General features: G+C 45.4%; 1 long non-coding RNA gene across 5 annotated transcripts in view; it reads left to right on the top strand.

Moving 5' to 3' along the window:
• LOC132665752 (uncharacterized) overlaps nt 1-21,575 on the top strand; it is a 108,441-nt gene that overhangs the window by 16,250 nt on the left and 70,616 nt on the right. For all 5 annotated transcript variants that reach the window (XR_013551294.2, XR_013551290.2, XR_013551291.2 and 2 more), the window contains 2 exons: nt 5,080-5,333; nt 6,250-6,364. This is a non-coding gene — a long non-coding RNA (uncharacterized LOC132665752). The remainder of the gene's footprint in view (nt 1-5,079; nt 5,334-6,249; nt 6,365-21,575) is intronic.

Below are 21,575 nucleotides of genomic sequence, written 5' to 3'. Positions count from 1 at the left end.
TCTTCCGTCATACGTACTCCTGATTGAGACCCACCGTGCCGTGGCTTCAAGCAAAGGGTCATCAATCTGAGACTCTTGCTTTGCCATCTTTCTGGAGCTCTAGACTCCAATTTTGAACCTGTTGCAGATGCTTCCAGTTCTAGGCCCCACAGACACATCCCGGGCAGAATTGGGTTGTGTTGCCGCATCTGTATTTTCTAAGTTGGCGAATGACATCTTCTGTCTAGAATGTTCCCCTCCCCTTCTTTCCCAGTTTGGAGAGTTACTATTGACCTTTCCAGTCCTTCTCAAAGGTCACCATCTCTCTGTTGCCCTCACCAAGTCATCAGGATGGAATAGTCGTTCTCCCTTCTGTGTCCCTGGGTCCCCTGACCCCTCTTGTCATTGTGCCACGTGCTGCCGTGATCCTTTGTTTTTCTGTTTATGTCTTATTCTAGAGCTTGCCTCCACTAAATACATATGCCAGGATCCAGCGCAGAGTTTAGTACATAGGAAGCCGTCCCTAACTGCTTGCTGGTGAATGCAGGAGTGGGTAAGGCGAACTCTTTTCCTGCAGCAGGAAAACAGTCACTGTTACGAAGCGGGAAGAGGCAAGCGCTCAGCTCAGGGGAGCAGAGCAGCACTGTGACTTCTCACGCTGTGGGGACAGGAAGGTCTGTGGGAGAAAGATACAAAGAACTCCTACAGAGGTGGTAGTACGAAAAGCAAAGCATGGTCTGGGTTTTGGTTTCTAATCTCCGGGAAGAGCTACAGAAAACTGAAACTGTGCTCCAAAACTTAGCAGTCAACATCATCCACCCCTACTGGGATAAAAGTTTGCCTGGGGCTGACTTGATGCGTGGCTGTCTTCACCTCTGAAACATCCCAGAAGCACTCGAAGCTGGTTGTGTCCTGGAAGATGGCTCAAAGCAAGATCTCCTTCAGCCTGGGAAACGCTAGGGCTCGATTAAGTTAAGCATCGATAGATAGGTTACAACTGTAAAGGAAAAACTGAGAACTTTATATGAGTGATTAAATATTAAAAAAAAATTTTTTTTTAATGTTTATTTATTTTTGGGACCGAGACAGAGCACGAGTGGGGGAGGGGCAGAGAGAGGGAGACACAGAATCCGAAGGAGGCTCCAGACTCCGAGCTGTCAGAACAGAGCCTGGCGCGGGGCTCGAACTCATGAACCGTGAGATCATGACCTGAGCAGAAGTCCTTCCCTCAACCAACTGAGTCACCCAGATGCCCCAATGCGTGATTAAATATTTCTGTTCCTCTAAAGCTTGCCCCCCATTACGTGAATACACTATAGTTAAATGTTCACTGCACTAATGGAGAGATTGTGGTCAATAGTGAAACACATCCCTAAAAAAACAAAAGCAAAAACAAAACACTATTGAAAGCCTGTTCATCTTTAAAATACTAAAGGTGGCTCAGGGTGGCTGGGTGGCTCAGTCGGTTAAGTGTCCGACTTCAGCTCAGGTCATGATTTCATGGTTCGTGAGTTCAAGCCCCGCGTCGGGCTCTGTGCTGACAGCTCAGAGCCTGAAGCCTGCTTCAGATTCTGTGTCTCCCTCTCCCTCACTCTCTGTGTCTCAAAAATAAATAGATGTTAAAAAATTAAAAAAAAATACTAAAGATGGTTTAAAATAAGTGTCTTAAAATATTTATGATGTATTTTTAGACTTTTTGATGGGCAAAGACCCAAAGAGAAGCAAATAAAACCATTAAGGCTTTTCCAGGGTGGACAAAAGTGGAAAAGGGGGATTTTATCCAGTGGATAAAATCATGAAAAGCTTGAACTGAGCTAATGCTCGATCTGGCAGCCAGAATGTAATTTCAGGGCTCATAAGATGTTTAAACATACTGAGTAGAACAGTATTTTATAGGCTGTAATATGACAAATACGTAGAGGCAGGCTAAATAAGGGATGCTAAGTTGTGGGTAGGTGACATTAGTGAATTTCATGACAGATGACAGAATACTGGGTTGGGTGAACCACTGGTTCTGTAAGAGTTCTTTCTACTGGTTTCGTAAGAGTGAATGCAGTTCACTCACCTGCCTGTATTACCCCAGAGAGAGAGACACAGGTATTGAAATATATTTCTTGGAGATAAAAAAAACAACCACCACCACCAATGTTTGGTCATCTTTATAAACACAGGCTCTCATTTTAAATCTGAGACTCTCTTGAAGGTGAGAAGCATGGGATTAAGTAGGGACCCCTGTTCTAACATCATTTGCTCTATTGAATATATCCTTATTAGGTGCACATATCCTTAGGGGCACACCCTACCATTTTAGTGCGAATTTTCAGGAATCCTGTCGGGGAGAGCTGGTGCTTGAGGGAAGAAAGAAGCGTGCTGGAAAAAGACAGAAGGAGGACAGGTCAGTGGTGGGGGAAGCTCCAGTCCCCAGAAGACAGGAGACAGGAGACAAAGCAGCCCGCAGAGGGGGGTGTCCAGAGGGTGAGAAAGGGATGTTGGGCTCTAGGTGGGGACAGCCTCAAGGGACAAGGCCAGAACCTGCCTGTTTGCTGGGGCCTGGGTACAACCCCCCCCCACCCCTACCCTCAACGCCCCCAACCACTCTCTCAGCCGCTTCCATACACTACTGGCCGGGAGCAGCTTTCCTTTTTCTTGATTAGATTCAGGATTACACTCCGAGTACAGGCTGGGTCTCCCGAGGAGGGGGAGCGTGTGAAGACGAGCTAGCAAGACAGCTCTGAAGGCAGCTGCGTCTCAGAGAGTCGGTTGAGGCCAGGCACCCATTTCATTTGTGGTTCCTGGGGGCTGATTTCTCTTTAGGTTCAGGTTCTTCTCCTTCTTCTGGTTGGTAGCTTCAAGTTTATAGCTCGACATTAACAAAACTAACAAGCCCTCAGAACAGGGAGTGTATGCAGAGGGACTTCAGGCAGACTGTGCAAGGGAAGGGAAGGAGAAAGGCATGCACGTTTGCTGAGCCCCTCTGGCCGACCCGGCCGTTCGTCTGGGACCCACTGCACAGGGAAGGAACCAAGTGTCCTCCACGCGCTGACATATCACATGCTGGAAGAATCTTGCCCGGTAGAACCTTTTACATCCCCATGGCATAGGTAAAGAAACAACGTCTAGGAGAAGTTGAACAATGTGCCCGTGGTCACACAGCTAAGGGATTGAGCTGGCTTTCAATTCAGGTCTGTCCGACTTTCACGTCTGCGTATTACCTGATGCCTTGGGACCAGAAAAGGTGTTTTTATCCCCTGGGGCTTGGAGAATAATCTCAAATCTCTGGTTCATTGTGAAATTTCTTGATGAAATTTAAGAGAGTGGAATTTGAGCATTAGCTCTGAAATGTACATTGGGAGAGTCAGTCCATGGAAACAAATGGAAGAATATATTATAAACCTAGGCCGTTGTGTAATGGATGATCAGTCCGGTTTCATCAGCTCAGCTTGGGCTTGACATTGTGGTTGGGGAACACATGTGCTGAGGGAGGTCTACCAGTTAGGGGACCTGTAGGACTTTCTAGATACCTCAGCATCATTATAGACCAGTGGGTATTGGCTTTGCCATATGCTAAATATTTAGTTCTATTTGCTTTCATTGCCAGGACGGGGGTTGCCATTTTGTGTTTTGGCTCTTGTAATAATATCTGGAATGATCTATAGAATGCATTAATTAACAAATATTTATTGAGTGCCTACCATGTGCCAAGTACTGGGCTACATTCGGAGGTGGGCATTGCATGCTCTAGAACAATGCTGTCCAATAGAATTTTCTATGATGATAGAAATGGTCTTATCTGCATTGTCTTATATGGAAGTTACTAGCCTCTTATGATTAATGTGATTGAGGAACTGAATTTTTAATAAATTTTAACTAAGTTCAAATAGGCCACGTGTCCAGGGGTTACCATATTGGACTGTACAAATCTAGATTAGTCTTGTGTTGTATTTTGCAAAATTACAAAAATGGAAAACATCACATCTACTGGAAACATATGTTTGTTAACATTTTAGTAAAATTTTATGTTATGTTCTAATACATGATTATGATTAATGCCATGAGTAGATTTTCTTTATTTTCTTTCTTTATTTATTTCTTTTTAATTTAAATCCAAGTTAGTTAATATATAGTATAATAATGATTTCAGGAATAGAGTTTAATGATTCATCACTTACATATAACACCCAGCGCTCATCCCAAGTGCCCTCCTTAATTCCCATTATGAGTAGATTTTCTATGTATTGATTTATTCAAAGACATTTAGGTGGTGTCTTCTATGTATTAGGCACTATGCTAGATCCTGTGGGAGGGAAAAATGATGTGTAAGACCTCATCCGTGTTATGAAGAAGCTCACAGATTTGTAGATACGTGCCTATACCCACACACGTGCTGTTACACATCCACACATACAAATACCAGGTAACCAACTGCCGAGGGCCCTTAGGCAAGTATGTCTGTCAATCCTCTCAATCACAGCTGACAGTTCCATTCATCAGATCCAAACAGCAGGATCCAGAGGAAAATGGCATTTCCTTTTAAGAATAAGGAAACCGGAAGTCTCCCCAGCCTATTTCCTGTCATATTTTCTTGGCCATAATTTCAGCACATGTCCATATGTAAATCCATCCTGGCAAGAGGAAGGGAATTACCATGACTGGATTATACTACTCAGGGTTTATTCCTGTGGGTTCCTTGAGGACAGATACCTGAACAAAAATCAGGGATCTGTTGGCAAGGACCTGGGGTGGTGGAATGGATGTTGAATAGGCAATCACTGTCCTTCTGAAAATTTCCCATCCTCTGAATCAGAATGGGCTCCTCCAGTCACCATGCTGAATTCATTCCTTTGTCACAGCACTCAAAGTGTAGAGTGTGATGTGTTTGCTCAATGGCTTGATTTCCTGGTGACTGGGTACCAACGACACCCCTTTCTCTGCTAATTGTGAGCTACTGAGGGGGTCCGACCTGCTTTATTCATTTTTGAAAGCTCCCCACCCAGCCCAGTTCCTGCCATATCCAGAGCTCAGTAAAGATTTGTGGGACCGGATATACATTTATTGAAGCACTACTCAATTCACATCTTCTTTCCCGATTTATTCTTTCAGAGACTACACCTGTTGTTCTGGACTGCAGCTGGAATTGGAAAGGAAATTTATTTCCATGAATGGAGAAGTGTCAGAGTGAGCAGGCACATGGCAGCAGAAGCATGGGAATAGTCTCACGAGAATAACGTCAAAGCACAATGATTGTCAGAGACTTTAGAAGATAAACCAAACAAACAAACATATAGAAGTTACATGTGCTGTTAGTGCAGAAGCTTCCAGATGGATGCAAGAATCAAAGCCTTCAAGAAGCTCATGTAATTGGCACTTGGAATATGTCTATATTAATTTGCATGGACCATAAAAGCAATCTTATCTAGAATCTTCCATTTACAGCCCTTGTTATTTTCTCCCTTCATTTTCACCTCTTCTCTTCTGCCTGGCTTCCTAACTCCTGGGTATCTGTCTCTGGTACATCTGTAGCTTCTCAGCTAGGATGTTTATGGGGTGTCAGATGCTTACATATCAAGAACTCTTCCTGTCTCTGGGAATTAGATGTTAAGAGACAGGAAACAGGGCACAAGACCACGTACACCTTAGCTCTGAGTTAGATCATCTGAAAGCTATGTTCCTAGACCTCGTTATCTTGGCTTCCCACAGAAAAGCATCCAACAAATTAAGATTTAATATCATGTCTCCAGCTTTTATGGAGGGCAGCTGACACAGAAATGTACTTGTGAAGAACAAAGCTGGGTATTTTACAAAAGCATAGTGGAGGATTTTATCATGTCACCCAATGTCCTTTTTATAAGAATCTGTAAGACCTTTGATTCTCTAAGTGAACATTATATTGACAGCGACAAGTATATCCCATACAATTACAAGGGACTCAGGGCTGAATTTGGCTTCCAATGGCAGCATCTGTCATATCCTGGTGACTGGTGGCATCCATTTATTTTTTCCTTTCAACCGATTTTGATTCCATTTTTATTATTTATTTTTCTGTTGTATATTGTGGTTAATTTTCTAAGTTGCCTCCGATGTTTACAGATATGTGTGCATGTGTTTTTGCCTACTTATCTATCCATCTACCTACCTACCTACATACCTATCTGTTTACTTACATACCTACTTGTCATCCCAGCTATGTGTGTGGTACGTATCTCCATCAGCCTGGACTTCATTAAAGTAACTGAGTTATTTTTCTTTTCTTTCTCTGGCCTGATTATTCAGGTTATTTCCTAGAAATAATTTGGAGGACACTGAGACAGATGTGCAACACAGCAGTGTGGGGTGGGAGATCTTGGTCCTGTTCCAGCTTTGCCTCCTGTCAAATGTCTCACCTTGGGTAAGTCATTTATTCTCTAGGTGTTTCAGTTTGGTCATCTTTAAGATGGGATAATTATATCCACTTCTGTTGAACAGAGTCGGAGTGAGGACATATGTATTTGGTGTGTTCACGTATATAAGGCTGGAGAGAAAGTGGTTAAGAGGAAGCCTTTGGCCAGTGGCCTGGGCAGTTCAGTTGGCATCTTCAGGTATAAATGGAGTTACTTGAAGGTCTTCCAAGTGTTTCCCTCCACAAACACTAACCTTTCCACCTTTAGATTCTTTTTTCAGGATCCCATAGGAAATTTGTGTATGTCATGGGTTGTTGACCCAATGGAGTAAGATTTCTATTTCAATTTATCTCTGTTCCACTTATGCTAAAACTCAAGTTTAGATTGCTACTAGCTTAGATTCAGTTAGAATCTGTAAGTTAGAATGCCTTTTTGGAACATAATGTCATGGGTAGAAGTTTTCAGATGAGCACATCTTCTGTGATTGTACGGTTCACTGACCCACATCAGCACAGATCTGGTTACCTTTTGATGCTTCAGGGCATGTGGCCTTTTAGGAGAGAAATGAAGCGCTCAAGTGAGAGGTGTAGCATAAATAAGTTGTACTGGAGAGTAGGGTGGGAGGGTGGGGGAGGTTTCTGGAGCACTTAGTATTCAGTATCAGGCCTGAAATGAGCTTTCTCCATAAAGAGTGTGGGAAACTGGTGAGAATTGGGCTCTTAGCATAAGAATAGGCTGAAACTGACCTGTGGAACTTGGGCCTCAAAGCTTTTTGCAAAATATTATTGTTTGCATGGCTTGGAGGAGACTCAAGAGTGACTTAGGGATTTCATGTGGATTCCCAAGCAGGAAGCCAGACCTTTCATTGCTTCCACAAAATTCCACCAACCTTCCATCAGGATCTTTGGCTTTGTGGGACAGATAGGTGTGTATTACCACTACCATTTTATAGATAAGGAGAATGAGGAGCCAGAAAGGTTATGTGACTTGTTGAAAGTCACACAATTAGTGCCTGGCAGGGCTGGACCTGGGAGCCAGTGTTGGGAAAGAAAGTCTTCCATGGGCCACAAGTGCACCTGTCTAGTGGGCCAAGACTAGTCTTTCTCCCAGGATGTCTTCAGAGTTGTTCTGATGCCCTCGAGAAATGAGATAATGTCTCCCTACTCTCAGCACCTAAAAAGCAGACTTGTTTACTCTTGCCTGTGAAAACAGTAGATTCCCCAAGTATTCCTGGGCCATGACACAAGCCCACTTTACCTGTCGTACTGATCTGGGCCCGGGGTCATGCCTGTGGACCTTTAGAGCAAGGAAGCTGGTGCCAACATGTTGATACTTGTGCCGCTGCTGTGTCATGAGTAATATAGTCCTTTGTTTCTGACCCAGGAGCTCATGTCTCCTGCCAGCATCCACAAATTAGAATTAGGCTAACTTGTTAGTGTGTAAGTGAGTAAAGTCACATCTTAGACCTGACATCTAGCTTCCTGAGTCCTGAGCAGATTTCCTTCCATAAGTGTGCTTTCTGTAGATAACTCAACCCAGGGGAAGGAACGGTGGTCACAAAACTCATCTGGTGATATGACTGGATCTGTACCAAGTTCCTTCTTTTTGATTTTCTGGGCCTGGGCTTCTGTTAGCAGGCATTCAGTAGGTCTCTGTGGTAGGTAGTTGACTGGTTCATTGGTAGAGATCCCTAGAAGCCAGTGGAGGCCAGCCAATTGAAGTGATAGGGAAAGAGCAAGGAGGAAGAGGGAGAGTGGAAAGGGAGAAGGAGGATCATTTGGCAAAGACATTTACGGTCCCGTTACCATTTTCTGTACCTGTCATACTGTGCCAAAGAATAAAAAAATAAAAAAAATAAAAATAAAAATAAAAAAATAAATAAATAAAGGTGGGAAATTTGCTCTGCTGAGGTAGCAGCATCCTTGAGGATCTGGGGAATGGGAAGGGAGGCCAGGACTAGTGGCATGTTGGGGGCATGGTGTGAGGGAGGAGGGCTGCCTCTCCAAGACCTCACCTGGGGAGAGATCCCACTGTTTGGACTGGGATAGAAGAGGGAAAGCAAGGCCATGGCAGTGTCATGATCTCACTCATAAAATATTGAGGTTAATTTTCACTTTGCTGACTAATTCTTTGCAAGAATCCTAAAGAAGTCTTAGTGAGGAGAACTCTAGCCAGGAGTGAGCTGTTCCAGGCCCTTTAAGCTTGACGAGCCTCCTCACGCACATGTCCACAGAAAGTGAGGCCAACTCTGCCCAAGACTTATCAACCACTAAAGAAGCCTGAAATGATAGGTGGTTTTCAAAATAACTTTCCCTTTATCCGCTGAAGTATATAGGCCTCTGTCATAAAACCTTTAATTGTTCATCAAATATTTGACTAAAATTGAGTAGTTTTCTTTCAGGGGAAGTTAGCATTCTTAAATCACTAGCAAAGGAGAGGTTTGTAAAAGATTTACCAAAGCGCTCTTCGTGTGTATGCATAATGGTTAATGGTCAATAAATAGACACTTTTCTTTATTGCCTAGAGATTCTGTCTAATGTTTAATTTTTAAAAAGTGTACCACTTCCATGAGGCATCTAATGTAATCAAACTCATAGAAATAGAAAGTTACCAGGGGTGTCGAGGGGAGGGAAATGGTAGGTTTTTAAATGGGTACAGGGTTTCAATTTTGCAAGATGGAAAATTTCTGGAGCTCTGTTGTCCAACCATGTGAATATACTTACCACTAGTTTATGTTATGCGTTTTGTGTTTTTTATCATAATCAAAACAACGGTAGAAGCCATCGGTGTAGAGTGAGAACACAGCATTGATTTTATAGTTTTAACTTCCTTGGTTGATTTAAATTCAAGTGTTCATGCTGTGGGAAGAAGCAAAGTTTAGAAAAGGAAAGACTTCTTTTTCACTGCAGTTTAGAGAACTCCTCAGTCTATTGACGAGTAGCGATTCGTTGAATGTCAGCTCAATCTATGGAGGCATATATATATAGCACACGCAAGTACGGAGTTTGAATACACTTCACGTTTCACTAAAAGTCATTGCGTATTTTCTTGTGTGAAAGGAAATCATACCAATGCTTATTCAGTTTTCAGCCATTATAAAAGATCACTAATGAAGGAAAACACTTCTGGATTTACATTCAAAGGAATGAAAGCAGGGTCCTGAAGATATAGTTGTTATTTCCATGTTCATAGCCACATTGTTCACAACAGCAAAAGGTGTAAGGAACTCAAGTGTCCACTGACAGATGAATAGATAAGCAAAATGTGGTCTATACCTCTGTGGACTATTATTCAGCCTTAAAAAGGGAGGAAATTCAGATACATGTTAAAACATAGGTAAGCTTTGAAGACATTATGCTAAGTGAAATAAGCCAGTCACACACAGACAAACACTGCAGGACGCCATGTACATGAGATACCTTTAGTGGTCAAATTCAGAGAGACAGGAGTAGAATGGTGCTTGCCAGGTACTTATGGAGGCAATGAGTGGGGGGAATGGGGAGTCATTGTTTAACGGGCATATAATTTGTTTTGTAAGCTGTAAAGAGTTCTAGAGATGGACGGTGGTGATGGTTACCCAACAATGTGAATGGACTTATTGCCACTGAACTGCACACTCACAAATGGTTAAGTTGTAAATTTTATGTTCTGTGTATTTTACCAGAATTTAAAAAAATAATGATAAATGATGCTAAAAAAAAAATCACAGATTAAGGGAGAACTTCATCAACGTTACCATTTATTTCTGGAAGCCACTGGCCCAAGCTCACAGGACGCTCTTCATAGCACTTCACAGGCCAAACCAATAGGGTCTAACATGATCGAAATATGTAAGTCTTTCTGACACCATGGTCTTCTTTTCTGAGGAGCTGGAAGGTGGTTGAGAGAAACGGGACCTGCCTCCTGCCCCATTTGGTATTCTTTCCGCATTCTGGAGGGTTCACAGTTTTCCAGTGTGCACATGTGTCAGGAAGATTCTCTATTATCAAAGATACTTTCATCATTAAAGAAAGCCCTTGATTCAGCCATAGATAATCATCTCTGAATGAGATGATTTCTTCAAAGGTTTCATTTGTAAAAATAGGTGTTTCTTAAGTGAGATTATCACCATATTGACCCAAGATGTCCGTTTGGTATTGTCCTTTGAGCCTCGCTAGGGTAAACATACCAACTGGACATTGGCCCACTCCCATCCAAGTGAACGTGATCCCCACCACCAGTCTCTGTTGACAGATGATTGTGTGATGGGTAAGTTGTTCAATGAGAACACTTCCTTTCTCTTGCAACCACAGAATCCTGTGTTGCTTTGTATGCAAAATTCCTGCCCAGAAAAGAGAAGTTTGGGTGGTTAAGTCTACTGGCAAAGCCATGATGATTGGAGACATGATTTAGTCCATATTAAAAACCCAAAACCCCGTGTTTCCCTGACCAACATTTACCCATCAGTATTTAGTTGAGTTAAAGGAAGGAAATGATGAATTGAATCTAAGTATAAAAGAAATGAATATTAATCTAGAGCAGGGGCAGAGCATGGCATCATAGAAACAAGGCACTTTGTCAAGGCACTGCAGCCTCGAGTCCCCTCCTTGGTGTTAATATCTCAACTGATTTGTTAATTCTAAACGAATAGTTAACCTAATGTGGAAAAATCTGTGAATGTTAGGAGCTCTGTCTGTCTCTACATTGAGTTGTTTTGATCCCCTCAATTTTTGGCTTTTATTCTACGGTGATGCCCTACGCCCTACCCACCCTGTGGTGATGCAAGTCTTTCCTTCCTCTTGCTGCAAGGACGCATTAGCACAATCCAAAGAGGAAGGTTCTATAATGATTATCATCATCCCCATCTTACGGCTGAGGAAATAGAAACTTAAAGAAATAACTTGTTTCACGGAGGTAGACCTGGGACTTAGCCCAGGGAAAGAGTTTCAATAGCTTGAAGCCTATCCTGTGTGCTGAGTTACCTTATGTCATTGGAAAGCTGGCTATTTCCTCCAGCCTCACTCAACAAGGGCCATGCGTGGTTGCTTCCCAGAATAGGGAGCCCCTGTACTGCCCTCAGAGACCTGTGGGCACAGTGAGTGGTGTCTCCTGACTGGCTGAGAGAGGAGGAGTGCTGAGAGCCTCGGGGCTCAAGAGAGATGATCTGGATGTAGCTGAAACAAGGTCTCAGTTTGGTATTTTAGTCTCTTCTGCCTGAGGTACTAACAGACTTCTTGCTGGCAACACTCTTCCTCTTGTTGACATACACAGTCTCTTCCCAGGATGCAAGCTGGTTCTGGAACGTGGAATCGAGTAGCCTTGGGCATGTGTCACAATTAGGATCTAGAACCCCAACTCTGTTCTCCCCATAACCTATGTTTCTTTGTGGGTTAGAAGGGTTTTCTCTTTCAACTCCTAAATGTGAGTGGGTAAGAGAACTGTCTGCCCACCTTAGGAGCAAAGGGAGCTCCTGAGCCCTCCCAGAAGAGTAGTGTTCTGGCCCCTCCCTACTAGAGCAGGACACACCCCCTCGCCCCATCCAGCAATTAGCAGGCACCCCTACACTTATACCGGATGAAAACAGTAATGACCAGATCATGACTTTGGCAACACAGCTTGTGTAATGATTGAAGCAAATCCTTGCTAAAATGTTTCTGCTTCATTCCAGGCCTCAGAATTACTCCTTTACACTTTCCCTTTATCATTCGTGTCTAGTTTTAGGCTCACTAACCACATATTCTTTGGATTACATTCTCTTGACCACTCTCAGAGGGCACTGTTTGCAGTGATGTCTCTCCGTTTCACATCTGTTATTTTTTTTAATGTGTGCATTCTCTAGGTTCTGTTGTCTGCTACACTATTTTCTCTAAAACATATGATTACTATAAGAAAAGTGTTAAATGACAATCTACATAGGTCATTGTGTGATGTACTACAATATTCCTTAGCTATTGTTCCAGGTTTTGAGTTGAAGCCATCCAGTATCATCCCTTCCCTTCTCTGTCTTTTTCCCTGGGAGTTAGTTACTATCCATCCATCTCTGGGTCCTGAAATTTGAACAGGTGCATTTCCTTCACAAATAGTCCATTTGGTCCTGACTCGAGTGTCACCAACTGTACAGTTGACTCAGATAGTACCTTACTCACTGGAAGACTTGGACTTGTCTCCATCCACCAGGGCCCTTTTCTTCTCCCAAGACAGTTGTCTTGAGTCTGTTCATTATCAATGCAGACACTTGGCTGAAATTTATCTTAATTTCTTTCCTTCTTTTTTTTGAAGTTCTCATCCATTTTCTAATCGCTTTGGGCTTCCAACTGCAATTTCCCTTTCATGGGCTTCTTCAAACATAGTTCTCCAAACTTCAAGTGGTTTAGACTGAACTCAGCCAGAATGAGCTGGGACTCTGGAACGTGTGATGTTGGGATACCCAACACTTCCCACTGGCTTACAGTTGACTTGAACATTGAGTCCCGAATCCCCTAGACACACAAGTAGGACACTTCTGCCTCATACCTAGTTGTTTCTCTGACCACTGCCTCCTCCTTCCTGTTTGGTGTGCTTGCCACTGAGTTCTAACTGGGCCTTCGTGACTATGAGCCCGCATCTTCTGTGAGAGGGTGACAGGTGATTTGGGTGAGGGGGAGTGGGAAGAGAATCAGAGAAGGAAAGTGGCTCATTTATGGCCACCAATTTCCTTCACAGATTTATGGCTGGTTCTCTCTCACATAAGGCCACTGCTGGAAAACACTGGAGGGAAGTATATGTGGGTTAGAGCAATGCTAAGGTGTGAACACACCTGTGCAAATTGTATACGGTATGACAGGGAGGGCTGGAAGAGAAGAAGATAGAATCCTAGGGTCGTGTCGTGGACAAGAAAAGAAGATACGAGGCAGGGGGTCCAGGATATTGCCAATTCTGCACCTGTCTCACAGTTTTGTACAACTAGAGACATCAGCCATACCATGAAATTTGGGGCAGTTTTCTTACATTAGGAAGGAGGTAAGGTCATGACAATTCCTAGCATAGGCGTTACAATGATCTGAATGTGTGTGTCCTCATAAAATTCACATGTTGAAATTCACCAACGTGACGGTGTGGGGAGCTGGGGCCTTTGGGACGTGATTGGTCCGTGAGGGTGGAGGCTTCATGAGTGGGATTAGTGCCTTTATAAAGAGACCCCAGAGAGCTCTCATGCCTTCTTGCTTGCCAAGAAGTAGGCGACCTGGAAGAGGCCCCTCACAAGAACCGGACCGCACTGGCACCTTGCTTTTGGATTTCCAGCCTAGGAACGATGAGAAATAAATTCTGTTGTTTTAAGCCACTTCATTACGGCCACCCAAGCTGACTGAGACAGGCGCTGTGATTTGCCAGGAGTCCTCAAGTTTGGGCAATGTTCTGAGTAGCTTTCCTTGAGTTGAAGGGGGAGGAGAAAAATGACTGAGTTTGGTTTTCTATTTCTGATAAATAGAAATTGAAACAGGTCTGCATCTTTGGCCCTTTAAAGTTAGCCTTCTAGTTCTGCAAGCAAAGTCATGGATACGAACGGGTCACACTCTTTGCAGTGAGGTGAGGGCTTGCTTTAAGTTCCTCTGCTCTGCCAACGACATGTGAAATTCTTTTTCTGCTCAGTGTTCACATATGTTAAGAAGTGTTCGCTCTTGGAACCAGAGTGTTCTCACCAGGAGCCCGGGGCCTGGAGCCAACGCCCTGGGTTTTAATCCAGGCCCCGCTGCTTCCCAGTTGGGTGGCCTTGTGCAAGTTGCTCAGTATCTCTCTGCCTCAAGCGGGAGCAGCTACACCATGTGCAGGGCCCTCTGCTAAATGAGAACGTGGGGGCCCTTCCCCAAGATTGGTAAGAGAACATTCCATCAAGCATGGGGCCGTGAGACCACACAGGTTGTCCTCCGTGGAGCACGCCCGGGTACTCAGTTCCGCATGTAGCTGAGGACACTGATAACAGCTCCCTCTGAGGTCATTGGGTGAATCCAGTGAGCTGCTACCAACAGAGAATTTAGGGTGGGTGCTTGTGTCGCTCAGGGGTGTGACACGTGGGTTCAGAGAAAGAGCCCTGTTCTAGGGTCAGTCAACCGAGGGCTTAGCCAGGCTGTACCAGGCTTGTGGCGTCTCAGGTAAGTGTCTTCAGGCTTCTTGTGCGTCCCCTTGTGAAATGGATGCTCGCCCTGCGCCCCTCACAGAGTTGTTCAAGGGCACTGCCGAGTGCCGATAGAGTGACCCAATCATGCACGTGAGCTGGGCTGCCTGGTACCCCGGCACCTGGTACTGGGCACCAGTTCCCCGAGTCCTAGGAACTCCCTTTATCTGAGAAAACTGGGTGGCTGGTCGCTGCATCTGCTGAGTTTTGTCAGGTTCTTTTTTAAATTTTTTTATTTTTTTCAATTAACGTTTATTTATTTTTGAGACAGAGAGAGACAGAGCATGAACGGGGGAGGGGCAGAGAGAGAGGGAGACACAGAATCGGAAGCAGGCTCCAGGCTCCGAGCCGTCAGCCCAGAGCCCGACGCGGGGCTCGAACTCACGGACCGCGAGATGGTGACCTGAGCCGGAGTCGACGCTTAACCGACTGAGCCACGCAGGCGCCCCTGTCAGGTTCTTTACTAGGCCACCTACGCACCTTGTTTCATTTAATCTTCCCTGAACGTATGCACCAGGTAGAGAGCATCACCTCCATTTTGCAGATGTGAAAGCTGCGTCCTGAGAGGTCACTGGTGGTGGCTGTGGGGTTACAACTGGGGCCAGATTGTTTTACTTTTGCAAGCCCGTGCTTTCCTCAGTGGGTGGTGTGCATCTGAATCACTACACAGCCCACCCCAGGTGTATTTCTAGAAGAACGTGCATTCAAGAACGTGCATGTCTAACAAGTTCCCGGGGGATGCTCATGAAGCGGGTCGAGGGTTTACTCTGAGAACCGCTGCTCCCGACCAGGGTTCCCAGTCTTGTATGCACACAGGAGTCACCTAGAGACCTTGAGAAACGTTGATGCCAGGGACTGCACCCCCCCAGAGATTCTGATGTTAATTGGTCTGAGGTGTAGTGAGGACATCAGGGTTTTAAAAAACTCCCCAGATGATTCCAGGGTGTGGCCAGGGTGGAGGCTACTGCACTGTATCACATTATCTCCCGATATTTGAAGATAAAATGAGGCAATGGGTGTCAAACGGCTTTGAGAACAAAAGCGGGTGCTATCTCTCCTACCTAGAGAGAAGCACCGACTCCAGAGCTCCATCGGCTTAGAACCCAAACCAGATAGTCAAATGCGTGCTTGCGTCCTTATACAAGATTGAGACAAAATCAAGATCAAAGAAAATGAATAACAGATGTCTGAAACACGTGGGGGCCTTAAAAGTGGTTTTCGTCTCTGACTTTGAGAAAAATGTTAGCTGGGATCGGATAAGAGGCAACTCCCAAGGCCAGCTGGTGCCCTTGTCCTAAGGTGTCCGGCAGAAGCAGAAGGAGGTACCGGGGGGCTTACAGACCTCCCATATGCAGCCTGGAAGCTGTCAGTTCATTCCTATGACTTCCCGTAAGAAAATGCTAGCTAGCTGTGTGCCCATGTGATCGTGTTGCTGGGAAGCAGACTGTGGGGAAGGTGTTTAAGGAGTGTTAGAGGGGATAGAGTTGACAGATTTGGGTGAAAAACAACCCCCCACCCAAACAAAACAAAGAAGAAACAAACAAAACTCCCCCAAACCAAATGCCCACATTTGAATTCCAGATAAATGAGGTAAAGGTGTTCGCTGTCAGTACGTCCCATGAAACAATTGAGATGTACTCATACTAAAATAGTATTTGTTGTTTATCCTAATTCCGATTTCTTTTTTTTATGTTTATTTATTTTTGAGAGAGAAAAGAGAGGGAGAGAGAGCAGGGGAGGGGCAGAGAGAATCCAAAGCAGGCTCCAGGCTCTGAGATGTCAGCACAGAGCCCGACGCGGGGCTTGAACTCACGAACTGCGAGACTGTGACCTGAGCCGAAGTTGGACGCTTAACTGACTGAGCCACCCGGGTGCCCCATCTGAATTCTGATTTCCGTGGGTATCTTGTGCTTCATCTGGTAGCCCTATTTGGGGAGGGCTTTTTTTTATTTTATTTTATTTTATTTTATTTTATTTTCAATATATGAAGTTTATTGTCAAATTGGTTTCCATACAACACCCAGTGCTCATCCCAAAAGGTGCCCTCCTCAAAACCCATCACCCACCCTCCCCTCCCTCCCACCCCCCCATCAACCCTCAGTTTGTTCTCAGTTTTTAAGAGTCTCTTATGCTTTGGCTCTCTCCCACTCTAACCTCTTTTTTTTTTTTTTCCTTCCCGGGGAGGGCTTTATTTTTGCCAAGCTGTCCCCATGCTCCCGGGCACATTTCTTATATCACCCCCCTGACTAGTTAGAAAAGGTATTACTCACGAAGAAACACTCTGGGGAGCCAAGTTATCCGTTAGCAAGATGGAGAGACCAGGTTGAGAATGTAGTTTTGTGTTTTCTCCTCTTCATTACGCTGAACCTCATAAAGAAAAACAATTCCAGGAGCCAAACTTGGCTGAATGGCGTGGAGTTGTGTGTCTTAGATTTACTTCCGTTCGGGGATTAGTGACGTCCTAAAGAGACTGCATACAGTTGGAATCAAATTTACCATGCTTCTGAGGGGACCCGTGTGGGGAGTAGCCAACACCCCCTGTTGGAAACCCTTCTTGTCCCCTCCAGGGATTCTGCTGTCAGCCACTTGGGGGCAGCAAAGGGCAGCAGATGTCCGTGGGGTTGGGCGGGGTGGCGGGCGGTGGGGAACCTCTGGGCAGAGGGGAGGTGGGTGCCCTCAGGATCAGAACAGCTCCATGGAGCAGACAGGTCCACATGGTCGGGAGGCCTGGGCCCAATGCTGTGAGGTTCAGCCTCAGAGTGGCCCAGCGAGCCTGAAGTTAGTGAAAAGATGGCCCAGAAAGAGGGAGGGAGGGTCTCTGCTCTGATCAGACAGACCTTGGCGCAAAAGAGCTCCAAGGGGCAGTGCTATCCAGATGGGATGTTGTGGGAACATTGACTGTTCCATTAATGCTCAGCCCGGGGCGGGTCATGTCTGGTAGGGGTTAGGAAGGCAAAGAGTTATTGTCACAGCTCAACCAGAGGAGAAATAAACTTCGATTTCTTCCTGTTTTAATCGGCTCCCGTTCTATACTTGACTATTCTTTCATGCCCAGGGTTGCTCAACAGACACCAAGGCCGGGTTTGGTTCTGAGGGCCTGAGACCAAACATTAGTTTAGCCAGGGTGAGAAAGTGCCCTTTGCAGTATTGATTTTCAAGCAGTAAATCTATCTGTGTACACGTGTGGGAAATCAGACCCCCTGGACCCAGCCGCCTGGATGGGCCTTCGGTGTTTGGGCCTGTTCAGGGGCCTGCAGACACATTTAGTGCTGGGAAGCCCGGGGAGCCTTGTGACTCACACCGATACCAACTTTCCAACCAGTTACTGAATGAGGAAAAAGGCATGGGTTCCAGGAATGTGTGTGTGTGTGTGTGTGTGTGTGTGTGTGTGTGATACACATATGTTTATGGCGTGTGGAGTTTCTTTAAAAACAATTTTTTTTAATGTTTATTTATTTCAGAGAGAGACAGAGCACAGGCAGGGGAGGGGCGTAGAGAGAGGGAGACAGAGAATCCAAAGCAGGCTCCAGGCTCTGAGCTGTCAGCATGGAGCCTGATGCAGGGCTTGAACTCACAGAACACGACATCATGACCTGAGCTGAAGTCAGACCCTCAACTGATGGAGCCACCCAGGCACCCCGCGTGTGTAGTTTCTAAATGGCGAGAAACTCCGGTAGAGTTTTGACTCTCATACCATCCAACAAATATTTTCTTTTTCATCCTGTCCTCTGATCGTGAATTCAGTGGGGCAGATACTGGAGAGCCTCATCCGGTCCTTGGCCAGTTTTTGCTCCTGAGTCTTCCGTGGGTTTCTTTTTGCCTGCGTCCGTCAATTAGACGGGCTCCTCAGAATATTCTCGGATGCCCTGGGCTCTTCCATGGCCCAACCATCTTCAGTGAGACCTCGGGGAGGAAACACCTTACCCTTCATGTCTTCTACTGCAGTCCTGAGACCCACACCCTCCTCAAACACAAAAGGCTAATGGTAGACAGAGGGTCAGGCTTTGAGGTGGATGTGAGGCCTGCTCCCAGGTGCCATACAGCTGACGAACAGGCCCAAGAACCCACATTTGTATGGTGAGTTATGACTTACAGTTTTCCTCCATTACCTCATTTGATCCCAGAACCAGAACAACAAAGGTACGTGGTCCTAACACATTCCTCCACCAGGAGCCTGATAGAAAATGACTTTGAGGTAGATAGAATAATTTTGGCCATCTCATTTTCACACCTGAACTGAGATTTCTATCCCTGCTGCTGATGCCAAGCGGTGGGGGGATCAGCAGGCCTAATGAGCAGGTGTAGAGGAGTTTGGAACGTTCCTGGCTGTTTAGAAAAAAAAAAAATAAGTAATTAAAAGTTATCCCTTTGGGTATGGCTATGTTCTGTCTATACACATGGGCAGTTTCTCTAAAAGGACGGTTTTCCTTTCCCTACTCCATCGGCCAGTTGAATCCTAAATTGTCGTATCGTAAGGAAATAATGCACTTTGTGGCCAAACTAGGAGATCCATACAAACAAAGAAAAAATAAAAGGAAAGCTACGCACGGTTCCATTGTTCTGCCACAACCCCCGCGGCCAGTTTGGTAGAATTCCTCTTAGACTTTTCTCTGGGCACACACAAACACACCCTCCGGTCTGCACATGCTGTTTTGTATTCCATTTTCCCCTTTAGTGATGTACGATGAGCATTTTGGCCTGTCGTGAAATATCCTTCTAAGCATCACTGCAATGATTGCGTACTATTCCACTGCAGACGCGCAGACTTAGCACGCTTGGATGTTTCATATCTGAATGTCCAGAATGGAAAATAGTCAGCCCCGTCCAGGAAGGGGCCAGATCTTTTATTCTGAGGAAGTGATTGACGCAAATTTCCGTGGGACCGCGCAGTGACACTCTCCATACGAGGGGTCCTGGGGAGAAAGAGCCCTCCATGTGAGTCCTCGGCCAAGTCTGCTCCCTTGGGACCCCAGGGTATCAGCTTTCTCCCATGGTGCTTGGCTCCGTGAAGCGTGTTTGCCTGAGTGTGACCTACAAGCTTAAGGTATTAATTCGTGCCCCCCCGCCCCCGCCCCGAACTCAGATTAATATCTGATGTGAAATTACTAGGGGGAAAAAGATGTGCTACTTACCCACAGAGCCCTGCACTGCAGGAGGATGTAGAAGTCAGAGGAAGAGATAAAGTTACATCCCTCGGGCATTAGCCGCTCGGCGGTTTGGAGCACATGCCTTTGATAATCGGCATTAGTATCTCTTTCATGTCACTGAACACAGAACGAGGCTGCATCAAAGGGGCTGTTTCAGAAGAGAAATTGTTCAACAGGCTTGACTGGGTGGAACAATGCTGGCCGGGGCAGGGGTGGAGGGTGGGTCAGCGCTCGGGGGCAAGCGGGGGAACGTGTTGCCTCGGTGGAGGCATTGGTGGCTGTCCCCAAGCTGCCCCATCCGTGTGCTCGGTGACCATCAGCGTGGCCAGGAGGAAGTGCTCGGTGGCCAGGGGTTTGTTAGGCTGAGCTTAGGAACTGCTGCAGACCTCAGTTACACAGCCTCCCGGATTTTTTTTCCTCTCCCTAATCCTGACTTTTTCTTAATGTTAATCTACTAGTAGATACTCGTCCTTTCACAGACACACTTGAGCGTCCAACAAAAACATGGGAAAGAACAGCTCTTTGTTCGCTTGCCTTCAGGAATCCGGCTCAGTGAGTGCCCCAGAAACCGAAGGGCTTTGGAATGATTCACAGTTTTCTTGGCTGGAGCCTCCCAGGGCCAAGTGACCTGCTGAGGTTCGATTTAGTGCACGTGCGACATGGTTTTACCCTTAGATCATCCAGGCAGACCTTGCCTCTAACCCCCACCAAGGTCCTCCTGGCCTCTCGGCATTGCTAGCGCTATTTGGTCTTAAATGAGCTTTGCTTTTCTTTCAGTGTTTACATTTTAAACGATGTAAAGTGGAGAAAACGCTACTAAAAATTCCTGTATGAGAATGAGTACACATGTCGTGTTTTAAACTCTTGAGACCCAGAAGGAAGACGCCAGGCAGCACTTTTGATGTGCTGGGGACGCCAGGGGAAACTTTTGATTGTTTCCACCGAACGGGGTTAAACAGGATAGGTGGTCCCACTGAAAACCTCCTGACTGTTGTTTAGAAAGGAGCAAAAGCTTGGTACGAAGCATCTGCGGTCGCTAATGAAAGGTTCAAAGCCATCTGGTGAAGTTTTATGAAGGCTGCGTGTTCTCCCTTCTGTCCCTCAAAGCTTTTCTTGTCCTCGTTTCTCTTCTGTCACAGTTCATTGGTCTCGTTCATTCTTTCACTACCTACCGCCCCCCCCCCGATTTTATTATATATTGAATATGTTCCTTTTTTTTTTATTGTATGGCTGACACATAATGTTACATTCGTTTCGAGGGTACAACACAGTGACTGAACATCTCTGTATGTTATGCTGTGCTCGCAAGTGTGGCTCCCATCTGTCACCACACAACGCTATGACAATACCACTGACTATATGCCCCACGCTGTGACTTTTATTCCCATGACCTATTCGCTCCATGACTGGAAGCCTGTATCTCCCACTCCCCTTCACCCATTTTGCCCATCCCCCGGCCCCGTCTTCTGACAATCACCAGTTTGTTTTTTGTAGTTACGGGTCTATTTCTGCTTTTGTTTATTTGTTCTGTTTTCTGGATTCCACATATAAGTGGAATCACGTGCTATGTGTCTTTCTGCATCTGACTTATTTCGCTTAACATAATGCTCTCTAGGTCCCACCACGTTGTCACAAATGGCAAGATCTCATTCTTTTTTATGGCAGAGTAGTGTTCTATTATTCCCTATATATGGAATATGGGGGTTAGAGGCAAGGTCTGCCTGGTTGATCTATCTATCTTATGTATCTCACATCTTCTTGATCCATTAATCTATCGTCGGACACTTGGGCTCCTTCCGTACCTTGCCTATTGTAAATAATTGGACTACAACACCTAGGCAGAAAGCTCAGTTGTAGAAAGGATCAGAGCTGCATTTCAGGTGTGGGGTGTGAGTAGCTACCAGGGGCAGGACAGCATATTGCAAGCTCTTTAGGACATGG

The sequence above is a fragment of the Panthera onca genome, chromosome D3, assembly GCF_046562875.1.
Source record: "Panthera onca isolate mPanOnc1 chromosome D3, mPanOnc1 haplotype 2, whole genome shotgun sequence".
NCBI lineage: Eukaryota > Metazoa > Chordata > Mammalia > Carnivora > Felidae > Panthera > Panthera onca.
The sequence above is the reverse complement of the archived record's forward strand: the minus strand, read 5'-3'. Positions and strand labels throughout refer to the sequence as shown.